Source organism: Desmodus rotundus, chromosome 9 (assembly GCF_022682495.2).
Source record: "Desmodus rotundus isolate HL8 chromosome 9, HLdesRot8A.1, whole genome shotgun sequence".
NCBI classification, from domain to species: domain Eukaryota; kingdom Metazoa; phylum Chordata; class Mammalia; order Chiroptera; family Phyllostomidae; genus Desmodus; species Desmodus rotundus.
Genome location: NC_071395.1, coordinates 56,807,157 through 56,819,378, shown reverse-complemented (window position 1 = coordinate 56,819,378; position 12,222 = coordinate 56,807,157).

Below are 12,222 nucleotides of genomic sequence, written 5' to 3'. Positions count from 1 at the left end.
TCACACACAGGAGGATGTAGTAGCGTCTATTGGCTAATAAACACCCAGTGGTTGAGTCAGAGTTCTAACATACACTCAGGAATGTGAGCTCTTTTGTCACCAGCTATTAACTGGTTAACTATTCTTGTCTCTTTCCTCACTCTCTGGCTGCTGTAATTTAGAATGTCTCAGAATTTTTCTCTTGTTAAGACAATAGGCTGCTTTAAATATAAGTGTGAGATGTAAAGAGTAACAATAAAACACACATCCGTGTACATTTCAACCAGGCTGAGAAGAGAAGGATGTGCAACTCTCCCCCAGCCCCCGGCCTGGATATAGATACACATTGTTCAAAGCTGGGGGAAGTGGGTGGCAGGAGGGCAGCAGAGAGCCTAGAATGATGGGGTCTTGGACTAACTAAATGTGGAGACAGAGCTGAATTCCTGAGCTGTTTCAGGTGGTGAAACTGACGAGATGTAGATCAGCTGGGTTTGCAGCCTGGGGAAGAACATGGAGCATGTGGATGGGGACTGGGATGGAAGGAGAGGCTGCCCTTTGAAGTCCCTGCCTGGACAGGCAGCCAGAAGAGTCAAGGGTGTGAGTGAGTGTGGAGGGGCAGGCACAACCCTGGGGGTGTTGGCAGCCGAGCATTCTAGACAGGGTGGGGCTGCTCCAGAGTTTCCAGGAGGCCCTTGAATGGCAAAGGGTCTGAAAGTGTCTCCAATGGAGTCTTAGAGTGGCCAGGAGCCTCCTTCTCTTCTCTGGCTCAAGCCTCAGCCTAGGAGAGAGTGAGACAGAAAAGGGTAACATTTTCTACCATGAATAGTGTTAAGAATGGGGGGAAAAACAAAGTTATTTAAGCAGTCTGAGATTATTGCATCTCTTGCCCTCGCCCACCCAATACAGTTCCTTCTCCCTGGCCCATGCTGGCTGGCTAAGTTGGGATGCTCTTACAGGACTCCTTGGAAATGCTTGGTCTTCATGGAGCTCAAGTTCACCTTTCGTTCCCTTCATTCAGTGAACAAGTATTTATTGAGCACCTCTTGTGTGCCAAACATCATTCAAGGCTCTGGGGACCAAAGCAATGAAGAAGAAAGACAAAAGTTTTGCCCATGTGAGGCTGACGTTCCAGTGAGGAAAAGACAGATGTGTACAAGTCAATCGTAAGTGCTAATGTTACAGAATCGCAGCCTATGCTGTTTTGGAACAGGTGTGGGGTCCAATTGCCCACTGCCCGAAGCATGACTCCCAAGCCAGAGTTTGGTGAAAAGGAAAGGAATTCTTTTTAAGATTATTTATTTATTTATTTTTAGACAGAGGGGGAGGGAGAAAGAGAGGGAGTGAAACATCAAAGTGTGGTTGCCTCTCACGAGCCCTCTACTGGGGACCTGGCCTGCAACCCAGGCATGTGCCCTAGACTGGTAATGGTGCCCCTTTGGTTCTCAGGCTGGAGCTCAAGCCACTGAGCCACACCAGCCAGGGCAGGAAAGGAATTCTTTATTTAAAAGTTATACAGATTTAGAATAATGGCCGTTAAGTCCCACTTCCTTCAAAACACCCACAAACACACAAACACACAGTCCTGCCTCCCTTGGCCAAACCAGGCCAGTTTCAGAATACACCAGTTAGAGGTACCCTCTCTCAGAAAAACAGAAGTCTGCGGCTCAGCATTCCTAGTCACAGTTCAGCATTCCAGGTATCTCACATTAATCCATGCTTGGCTAGGCAGGTCCCCTGCAATTCCATCTGCCTGCCTCACTGCTGTGTTCTCCCAGGCAGGTTTCCCAGTGGGTCTCCTCTTTCTTCCTCCAGCTGTTAATCCCAAACCACGTGGCACCTCCTTACATACTAGACCTCATGGCAGGCTGGTGGGGGCCGTCCTACACCCTTTCATACCACATGGCCACCCCATCATAACTGGCTGCCCTAATTTTAAATGTTGACCCGGGCCTTCCTATGTGACCTCGTCTCCAACTCCTACCACAATGAGCTACATTTGTCAGTCTCCCATATTTTCTACCTTCTCTCAGCTGCCATCCTTAGTCATGGCAAGAGTGAGTCAATGATGCATGGGGAACTGCCTCCCTGCCTCTTGGGCCTGCACTATACAAACCCCAACTGTTCCACAGTCACCACACACATTCTGAAAGTCACGTGCACACCTTTTGCCCCAAGATGGTAGCACAGCCATTAACCAGCTATTATATAGCTACCAGCTTGCCATAGATATGCAAAGTGTCTTAAAAGCTGTATCATTGGCTCTCCCTTCCCCCATCCCCCAACCATGGGCTATAGGGGTCTTGGGGAACTCTCCCCCTGCACCCTGTTTCACTAAAGAAGAAAATAGTGCCGGCTAAGGGTGGTCTTGGGTGGAGAAAGGGGAAAGGGGGGCCAGGGCAGCCTCATTGTGACAATTGAATAAAGATCAAAACAGGTGAGGAAGGAGCCATTTGGAAAGAGGATTCAGACCATTGAAGCAGCAGGTGCAAAGGCCCTGAGGCAGTACTGCGCCTGGTAGAACAGAATGAGGGAGGAGAGAGGGGGTAAAGATCATGAAGGGTCTTGTAGCCTACTATAAGTATTTTGGATCTTACACTAATCAGGTGGAAGACATGAATGGATTCGAACTGAGAAAGGACAATGACTTTGCCCCCAAACTGGTCTCTCCTTCATTTCTGAGACTGGTTACACCTTTACCCAGGCTGAAGCCCTATCTTTTCCACCTCCAACTTGCTCCTCTTCTATCCTCTTCTCTCTTGTATCCCCATTGTCACCTCATTTGGTTTTCTAGAAAAGATATGTCAACCTATGCTTGTTGGCGCCAATTCAATGCCAACAGGCACCCCCAATTTGGGGTGTGGTGAAGAAGAAAACTTTATTCAGTGCAAAACAGCTCAATTGTGATACAGGACTGGCTGTGAATACAGCGTAGCTGTGAGGAAGCCCTGAAGCCAGAATCCTTTTTGGTCAGACAGCTGTGCCCTGGTCTGGTTTGGTCTGGCTGGGGAGAGACCTTCAGTGTTTCAGCTAAGATAGGGTGACAGCCTTCAGAGAAGAGGAAAAGTGTACTGTCAGAACAAGGAGGGGGGGTGGCTGGCTTATATGGACAGAAGTCCCCGTCCTGGCCCCTGATTAGTCTATCCTTATGCAAATGAGGTCTCCAATTCCTCATAGTTTGATCTGTACAAAAGGCACTGTCCTGATTGATCACAATAGAGCTCCTCTGATTGCTCAGAGCTGCACAGCTCTGATTGGATGGGGAAAATCTTATTGGTTCAAATAGGATTCCAGGAACTCCTATGTAAGGGCTGGCTCAGATGGCCAGAACACAGTGCAGGTAGGTAGTTTAGTGCAGAGGCAGACAGTTCAGTGCTGGCTTCTCCATGAAGCGCAGTTTGTGTGAGAGGTCCCTGTACAGAAATGGCTGCTAAGCTCTACTTCTTTTTATTTTTTAATTTGAGTGCAGTTAGCCACCAGGAGCCCTTCTTAGTAGGTGTCTTTTTTCCTCAGGGTTCACAGGTAGTACACAACAAATGAACACAAATTCACAATAATACCAATAGCATTAAAATATGGCAAAATAGACAGTTAGGAAAAGACAGGAAACAGAGTTCTGTCTACCAAAGCAGCCATCTTTCCCCCAGAAAAGAATAACCTTAAGAAGAAGGATGTAGCCTGTTTGAAGAAAACTATTAAGAGGTTAACATAAGACTTGGATTAATTAACAGATATATCATGTTTATGGATGAAATGACTGATCTTATTTTTTAATGACAATTCTTGCCAAATTAATGTGTGTTTATTGCAAAAAAAAATTCAATGGACTCAGAATAGATCAAAGAACTAAACTTAAGACCCAAGACTATAAAACTCTTAGAAGAAACATAAAAGAAATCTTTATGACATTGGATTTGGCAATGATTTCTTAGATTTGACACCAAAAACAGAGGCTACAACAGAAAAAAGGGATAAATTGGACTTCATCAACATTAAAAACTTTCATGCATCACAAGACACTATCAACAGAGTGAAAATGTAACCAAACAAACTGGGGCCTGTCCACATGGTGACTTGAGCCAACAATTAATTGCTGGAAGAAACAGGTTTTTATTTAAACATTCCAACCTTGTGGGGGCTGAGAGCACTTATGTTTCGGAGCCCTCCTTTCCCATGAGCCCCAGCATTCCCTTGCTCCCCACCAAACTATAAGCCAAAAGCCCCCCAAATTCCCCATATTCTTATCTTAAGCCAGTTGCGCAAACAGTTCTCCAGTCTCTCTGGAAGGTACCAAAGTCGCCATCCTCATGCAGCAGCTCTCTCCTTCAAGACCTGGGGTATGTTGTCATCAGCCTCCATGTAATACTCTAGGAAAACATGTGCCATGGTGCACTGGGTTGTGGTGAAGTTCAGGAAAGATGTAAGTCCCGAGAGTCCAAATAGGGTCCAGGTTTGCAAGGCAGCAAGTCAGCATCTTGCAAGGAAGTCCCCTGGGGCTTCTGAGTCAGCTAGAGCAGGCACAATCAGAGAAGCAACATATCTCTATCCTTACTACACCAGGCCGCATGGTCGGAACCTGACTACAAACTACATAGCTGCTTGCTTACTTCTCTCTCTCTCACATGGCTGCTACATCATACCTCCCTCACAGCTCCTACTCCCTTCCAAAACTCACAGCCCAATCCTTCACGACTGCCCGCCTTTAGTTTAAATCCCGACCCAGAGCCTCCTGGGTGACATCACCTCCAACTCCTCCCACAATGAGCAACATTTGCCAGTTCTCCTATATAGTTTACATTCATTCAGCTGCCATTCCCAGTCAGGGCAAGAGTGACTCCATGATCCAGGGGTAACCACCTTTCCTGGGTTTGTCATGAGTCAGGATACACCCTTAAAGTTATACCCACCTTGTCCTGAGACAGTAGCATAGCTATTATCTTGCTTTTGTTATGAAAAGTATCTTAAGCAATGTTATCTACTCCCTCCGTCTCCCAACCAAGGGTTTGTGGGGGTTTTCCCCTGTATTCCCCTCATCCCATACCCCATTACAAAAAAGACAAACACAAAATGGGAGAAAATTTTCGCAAATCATATATTTGAAAGGGGATTAATATTCAGAGTATATGAAGAACTCCTACAACTCAACAACAAAAAATCCAAACAGCCTAAATCAAAAATGGGCAAAGGACTTGAACAGACATTTCTCCAAAGAAGACATACAAATGGCCAATAAGCATATGAAAAGATACTCAATATCACTAGTCATCAGGGAAATGCAAATCAAAACCACAATGAGTGATCACTTCACATCCACTAGGATAGCTATTTTTTTTTTAATGGTCAGTTTGGCTTAAATAAATTCTAAAAATTTTACAAATGGAAAATAGGTGTTGACAAAGATGATCACACTAGAACCCTGTGCACTGCTGGTGGGAATGCAAAATGACACAGCCACTGTGGAAAATAGTTTGGCAGGTTTTCAAAAAGTTAAATATAATAAAAATGGTTAAAATGATCAATGTAAAGATTTTATTTACTTTTAGAGAGAGGAGAAGGGAGGGAGAAAGAGAGAAACATTGATGTTTGTGAGAGATACATCAATCAGTTGCCTCTCATACACCCTCACCTGGGGACCTGGCCCTCAACCCAGGCGTGTGCTCTGAGTGGGAACTGAACCAGCGACTTTTGGGTTCGCAGGCCAGCACTCAATCCACTGAGCCACATCAGCCAGAGCTAAAATGATCAATTTAATGTTACATTTACTTATCACAATAAAAATTTTAATGGAACCTGAAAGCTTCAACTCAAAACCACCTTCACCAACACATATTTTAGTAAAAGAAAAGAATAATCCTTCAGGCATCTAGGAAAAAAGAGTGAATGATTTATAAGGAAAAGAAAATTATGCCCTGGCTGGTGTAGCTCAGTGGATTGAGCATGGGCCTGCGAATCAAAGGGTGGCTGGTTTGATTCCCAATCAGGGCACATGCCTGGGTTGTGCGTTCCCAGCTGGAGGCACGTGAGTGGCAACCACACATTGATGTTTCTCTCCCTCTCTTTCTCCTTCCCTTCTCTTCTCTCTAAAAAATAAATAAATAAAGTATTTTAAAAAAATCAGATTCTCAGACTTTTGAGAGCAATGCTTTATACAAGAAGAAAATGGAGTAACATGTTTAGAGATGTTCTAGGAAAGAAAATGTAAGCCAAGGATTTTGTATCCAGCAAAACTGATTTTTAAATGTAAAGGATACAGAATGTTATCAACATGTATTAACTTAAGGGACTGTAATTTCCATGAGATCTTGAAGATTCTACCTCAGAACAGTGATTAGAAATACATGAATATAGGATTGGCAGAGAGTATGAAACATGCAGTTGCTTGTAAAACTAAGACTGAAGGGGGATAAAAGGGAAAGATTCCTGTATGGAATGGCAAAATGTGCTCACAGTATAGATGCAGTACAACGATCAGAGAAAGGATAGAGAATTGGGAGGATATATGCAAAAGATACTTCTAAAGTGTTATTAGTCACATGTGGGTGGTAGTATTGGCATGTTATTTTGAGACTATTGTGTGAGCAATTTTGATTAAAGCAAGTAAGTAATTATGTGACATTCTAATTTTATCTTCTGTGTCCTTGAGAATGAAGATTTTTATGGAAGAACGGAGAAATAGATAGCAGAAGCATTAATATTAGTTTCCTATGGCTGCTGTAACAAATTACCATAATCTTAGTGGCTTAAAAGAACAAAAATTTATTTTCTTCCAGTTCTGAGGTCAGAAGTACAACATGGATCTCATTGGACTAAAACCAAGATGTCTTCAGGGCTGTGATTCTTCCAGACACTCCAGGGAAGGGATCCACTTTCTTGCCTTTTCCAGCTGCTGGAGGCATAGGCACTCCTGGGCTGGTGGCGCCCCTTCCAACAATCACAGCACTCCCACCACTATTTTGGTAGTCATAGCTGCTTCCCTGACTCTGACCCCCGAGCAAGGCTTAGGGGGACCTTTATTTACAGTGACATTGGGCCCACCCAGATAATCCAGGATCACCTCCCCATCTCAAGATCCTTAACATAATCACATCTGCAAGTCTCTTTTGCCATGTAAAGTAACATCTTCATAGGTTCCAGAGATGAGCATGTGGGCATCTTTGGCAGGATGGTATTCTTTCTACCAAGAGGTTGAATAAAAATCATGTCATCCTGAACTTGAATTAGAAATATCAAAATGAGCTCATAAAGTAGCTATATAACATTAAAATGCATGAATGCATATAATAATAAATATATTGTATAAAGGTATTATTTATTATATCATATATACTATGTATTATATTTTATTATATTATGTCATCATCATATATGTCATAATCATGAATGAGGTAATATAATTGCCCTGGCCAGTGGCTCAGTTGGTTGGAGCATCATCCTGAAAGGTTTTCTTAGGCTCTGCCGAGGAAGAAATGCCAATCAGCCACAAAATTAGGCAGTACAGAGCTTTATTGGGGTTTGTGCACCTGGGCAAGGTTCCCCGGTCCACAGAGCGGGCCGAGGAAGTCGCACCCAAGTAGGGAATATGGTGGGGTTTTATGCACCAAATTCTGGTTGGCTACCCTCGTGGGGGCTAGGGATTGGTCTCCTTGAACAAAGCAGCAATCTATCATTGGTGGTTCCCTGGTTTGATGTCAGCCGTCTCTTCTGGGTTGTAGTTCAGCTGCCATTTTGTCCTACCCCACCCATCCTGACACATCCCACACACTGAAAGTTTCTGAGTTCGATTTCCGGTCAGGACACATACCTACGTTGTAGGTTCAATCCCCAGTTGGGGTGCTTATGGGAAGCAACTGGTTGATGTTTCTCTCTCACATCTCTCTCTCTCTCTCACACACACACACACACAAATCAGCAAACAAGTAAGGATTTTTTTAAATGATGCAAAATGTATATTGGGTTGGCCAAAAAGTTCATTTTGTTTTTTCCCTAAGATGGCTCTAGTAGCACTTAGTTGTCTTTAACTTCATTTGAAACAATTTTGTTAGACTGTATTGTGACAGCTGTCATATCAGTGTGCATTTAAAAAAAACTTATCAAAATTGGTGAATTTTTGTGTAGTCATTTTAATATTGAAAATGGAAGAAAATAAGCAACATTTTTGGCATATTATACTTTATTATTTCAAGAGAGGTAAAAATGCAATGGAAACACAAAAAAAGATTTGTGCAGTGTATGGAAAAGGTGCTGTGACTGATCGAATGTGTCAAAAATGGTTTGCAAAGTTTCATGCTGGAGATTTCTCGCTGGACAATGCTCCACAGTCGGGTAGACAAGTTGAAGTTGATAGCGACCAAATCAAGACATTGATTAAGAACATTCAATGTTATACCATGTGGGAGATAGCCAACTCAAATCAATAAAATATCCAAATCAATAAAGTTATTGGTGAAAATGAAAAATGTGTCTTTTACTTTATGGAAAAAAATCACACAAACTTTTTGTCCAAGCCAATATATATACACATACATGTGTATATATGTGTGTGTCTATATATGTATATAAGTAGACATATATATCTCCCTGCTTAGCTCTGCTCAATCAAAAAGTCTAGACACAATAACAAATAAGCATTCTTAGCACCCAAACTACTTTATTCCCCACTAACAGAAACCAGAGTTTCTGACTGATGCCAGGTTGGGGGCAGAATATGTCCAAGATGAACCTGGAACATCTGGTCTTACAAGAGAGCAAGATCATTATCAAAAACAACCAGGGTAACTTCTAAAAGTTTCAACCTACAGAGGTTCCCCCTGACAGGTTGGCCAGCAGTGAGGATAAGTGTTTCAATCCATAAGCTCATAATGACTTTTTAAAAAATTGATTTGAGAGAGAGAGGAGGGGAGGGACATCAATTTACCCTTCCACTTATTTACGCATTCACTGGCTAATTCTTTGATGTGCCCTACTGGAGATTGAACCTGCAACCTTGGGTTATCAGGACAATGCTCTACTGAGCTACCCAGCCAGGGCTTCATAAGCTCATAACGATTTAACAACAAAGCCTAGTTCATCACCTTAGAGGATTGTGGGGAATCATGCATTATTTTGAACAGTGGTATGTGAAGCGAAAGAAGCCAGCCCTTGTCTTGCCTTTCCTATAGGAACTTCACTGGGTAACCACATAGGAAGTAAGGGGAAGGAAGCATCTGGCAAATGAATAATTCTAGCTAATAAACAGGGAAGAAATGCTGGGGGAAGGTCATTGTTTTGCAACCCTCAATGGCTGCTGGCCTTATGCAAGGAGAGACAGAGTATAAGCCTCCTGGTGAAAAAACACATCACCACCCATGGTTGTACCAAAGGAATCAAACCTGAGTCTATCCCCAGTTCTAGCAGAAATTGACAATTTGCAGGACATAGGAAGGATAGAGCATCATACCAGACTGTGGCATGGGTGTGCAATCAGTGACACTGCAACCGTGGGAAACACGTCAAGACAAATAGCCTGAGTTGTGCAAGTGATTTAAGTGATTCATCATAAGGGAAGGAAAGGGATGTAGGGGGTCTATGAATAACACAGATTGAAGAGACGTATCATTTTTCTTTTGCCATGGGCATTCTCTACAGTGTCTAGAGATTCATATTCAGGTGATAAACTTTTCAGGAATGCAAGGGAGTGATTATTGTAAAAGTCACAGCAGTGGTTACTTTGTGACATAAGAAGGCAGCTGTGATGCAGATGTGGCTCATGGAGGGCCTTCTAAGGTAGCTGGTGATGTGTGGACCTGGGTAGGGGTTATATTATAATTATGTTCATTTCCCAGCTGGTTTTTTCAAACTCAGCACTACTGACATTCAGGCCAGAAAATCCTTTGTTTGGGGGAGTGGGGGGCTGCTCTGTGCAGCATCCTTGGCTTCCACCTGCTAGATCCCTTTCCCTTCTCCATCATGAGAATCAAAAATGTCTCCAGATATAGCCATGTGTCCCCCAAGGGACAAAATCACCCTGGTTGAGAACCTCCCTTCAGTACTCCTTAAGCTATACATTTATTTTATGTGGTTTCTTAAGTTTGGCTCTGTGTGTGTGCATTTTATTTTACAATAAAAATATTTAGCCCTGGCTGGTGTGGCTCAGTAGATTGAGTGCCAGCCTGCAAACCAAAGAGTCACCAGTTTGATTCCCAGTAAGGGCACATGCCTGGGTTGTGGGCCATGTCCCCAGTAGGGGGCGCTCAAGAGGCAACCACAGATGGATGTTTCTCTCTGTCTCTTTCTTCCTCCCTTCCCCTCTGCCTAAAAATAAATAAAATCTTTGAAAAAAATATTTAGCCCTGACCAGTGTGGTTCAGTTGGTACTGCAAAGTGAAAGGTTGCCAGTTTGAATCCTAGTCAGGGCACATGCCTAGGTTGCGGGTTTGTTCCCCCGATGGAGTGCAAATGAGAGGCAACCTATTGACATTTGTATTACACATCAATGTTTCTCTCCCTCTCTTTCTCCCTTCTTTCCCCTCTCTCTAAAAATAAATAAATATATTTTTAAATATCTTAAAAATTCCAATGGAGTTTTCATGGGGAAACTTGACAAATTTCTACATACAGTTTGTCTGCAAGAAGAAAATACAATAGAAATAGCTCAGGAATTTTGTAAAGAGAGGAGTATCAGGTATTGAAATACATTCTAAAGATACAGTTAAAGTGGACTAGCACTGGGACAAACAGAGTAATCTGGAATAAATAACTTGCTTCTGGATGGGCTCCATTTGATCAAAGTCTAAGAGCTTCACATGTGCGTTTCTATCTGTCCCTTCAGCTCCCCTCCCACCAACACATTGACCAAGTCAAATCCCTGATATAGGGAGCTTCCTTCTTCTCTTTCTTTGCACATGTACTTTCGCCTATTTAGAGCATCCTTCCTTAAGTGTTACCCTTGCAGGCTGCCTCCACATCCTCCAGGTCAGGAATTTATCCCTCTCTTCTCCTCTCATACACTCCAGCCCCCATCTGTTACCCCCTTACCATAAAATTTAGCTTGAAAATCTGGCTCTGCTTCTCATCTTTGAAGTCCAGGGTAGCAGGGATTGTAACCCTTTAGGGACCTACACAGTGTCAGGTACACAGTAGGTGTTCAAAAATGCTAAAAAGTGGACTTCCGGCCAAAATGGAGGAGTAGGTAGACACACTGTGCCTCTTCACACAGCCAAAAGAAGGACAAAAACAATTTAAAAACAAAAAACAACCAGAACTGACAGAAAATTGAACTGCACAAAAGTCCGACAACCAAGGAGATAAAGAAGAAACATTCATCCAGACCGGTAGGAGGGGTGGAGACGGGCAGCCAGGCAGAGGACTTGCGGCAAGCGAGGTGGCAGATTGTGGAGCAGGGTGGGCAAAGCTGCAGCTGGCTGGCAAGGCAGCAACTGGTGGACCAGGTGACAGACCGCCCAACCCAGAATTCCAGCACGGGGAAATAAAACCTCAAACCACTGATTGAAAATACCTGTGGGGGTTGAGGTGACAGTGGGAGAAACTCCCAGCCTCACAGGAGAGTTCATTGGAGAGACCCACAGGGTCCTAGAATGTACAGAAACCCACCCACCCGGTAATCAGCACCAGAAGGGCCCAATTTGATTGTGGGGAGCGGAGGGAGTGACTGAAAACCAGCAGAGAGTGGAGGAAGCGCCATTGCTCCCTATCTGGCCCCTCCCCCACATACAGCATCAAAGTGCAGCTACTAGCGTTACCCCGCCCCCTAGCAGGCGCACCAAGACAAAAAAAAAAAAAAAAGGCCCAAATGAAAGAACAGATCAAAGCTCCAGGAAACATACAACTAAGCAATGAAGAGATAGCCAACCTATCAGATGCACAGTTCAAAACACTGGTAATCAGGAAGCTCTCAGAATTGGTTGAATTTGGTCATAAATCAGATGAAAAAATGAAGGCTATGCTAAGGGAAACAAAGGAAAATGTACACGGAACCAATAGTGATGGGAAGGAAACTGGGACTCAAATCAATGGTGAGGACCAGAAGGAAGAAAGAAACATCCAACCAGAAAAGAATGAAGAAACAAGAACTCAAAAAAAATGAGGAGAGGCTTAGGAACCTCCAGGACATCTTGAAACGTTCCAACATCCGAGTTATAGAGGTACCAGAAGGAGAAGAGGAAGAGCAAAACATTGAAAACTTATTTGAACAAATAATGGAGAACTTCCTTAATCTGGCCAAGGAAATAGACTTCCAGGAAGTCCAGG